Source organism: Perkinsus marinus, assembly GCF_000006405.1.
Source record: "Perkinsus marinus ATCC 50983 genomic scaffold scf_1104296962932, whole genome shotgun sequence".
Lineage (NCBI taxonomy): Eukaryota > Perkinsozoa > Perkinsida > Perkinsidae > Perkinsus > Perkinsus marinus.
In genome coordinates this window covers 1-1233 of record NW_003205250.1, presented here as the reverse complement: position 1 = coordinate 1233, position 1233 = coordinate 1, and the positions used below count along the sequence as shown (strand labels likewise).

At 49.1% G+C, this 1233-nt stretch overlaps 2 non-coding genes across 2 annotated transcripts; both read right to left on the bottom strand.

Annotated features, from left to right (window-relative positions):
* Nucleotides 1-815: 815 nt before the first annotated feature.
* Nucleotides 816-886, bottom strand: Pmar_PMAR018185. The gene has a single exon. It is a non-coding gene; the product is annotated as a tRNA-Gly (tRNA).
* A 64-nt stretch (nt 887-950) lies between these two features.
* Pmar_PMAR018184 lies at nt 951-1023 on the bottom strand. The gene has a single exon. It is a non-coding gene; the product is annotated as a tRNA-Glu (tRNA).
* Between the last annotated feature and the right edge of the window lie 210 nt (nt 1024-1233).

The window sequence follows — 1233 nt, the reverse complement described above, 5'->3', positions numbered from 1 at the left end:
AGCATCCACGTGATCAGTCAAGGGCTCTGCTAATGAAAATTCATGCCCTGCTTTGAGCCCTTCCCATTCCTTCCCATTTCCTGGCTCTCTTGCGTAGCCACATCATGCACTCCCCGTGTGAGAGTTGATAACAGACACGGAAAGGCAAGATGAATTGATAGTCGCGCATAGGCTAACATGCAAAGGGGTGTGTCACCATGCTATGCATCCAGCATTGCTTCCACGCACTACGGAATTCTGCTTATTTTACTTATCATTAGCATCTACGACTCGGGTGATGCTACTTCCAGATAGTGAAAGAGAGTATATATAATTTAATCTTCTGTAGTGACAACTTAGTGTCACCAGAAACCACGCTTGCACATACCAAATCACGGGTCGGTACGGTAGCACGCCGGGCTGGGGTTGGTGACTCTAAAAACCCTGTCCAAACCCAGAAATCAAGGATGAGTGGTACTGGATAGCATATGAGGCGTACTCTCCATCTTTCCGGGATGATCATCAGCGGACGACGAGTATTTCATACAATTCACAGGACTAGCTCATTGCCCTAAAAATCAGCGTAGCTACCCTGCCTCAAAGAAGATACCAGTTTGAGTCGCTAAACTACATCCATGGTGAATGCTAGTGAAGAACCCCCCCCCCCCTATAACCGGCCATTCGGGCTGATATACCCCGCCCCCCCCTGGACAGAGTTGCCTAGACACAGAGCATCAGTCTAGGCGAGCAGCTACCGAGATGTTCAACATCACGGGTAGCTCTCAACATTGGACGGGGGTCCGGGGATCAACATTGAAGACACCGATTGGCAAAACTGCATCATCCGAGAATCGAACTCGGGTCACAACGATGGCAACGTTGTATTCTACCACTAGACCAATGATGCCAATAAAATAAACTTTGCAACGCTTACCTGGCCAGTGAAAATGCATTATCTATGGAAAAATAGTTTCCGATGCGGGGACTCGAACCCCGGTCGCGTGGGTGAGAGCCACGAATCCTAACCAGCTAGACTACATCGGAAGGCTGCAAAGCGGAGTCTATAGGCTAGTGCCAGTTATTATACACACCGAGACAATGATGACGGATTCCTAACCGCTACCCAAAACACGTACACACGTGCGCACTTCCCAATTTAGTCCAACCGTATGAAAGGAGCGCTCAGAGACTTCGCTTGGGAAACTCGTTGGAGATGCTCGCGCAACTTTGAAGCATCCACGTGATCAGTCAAGG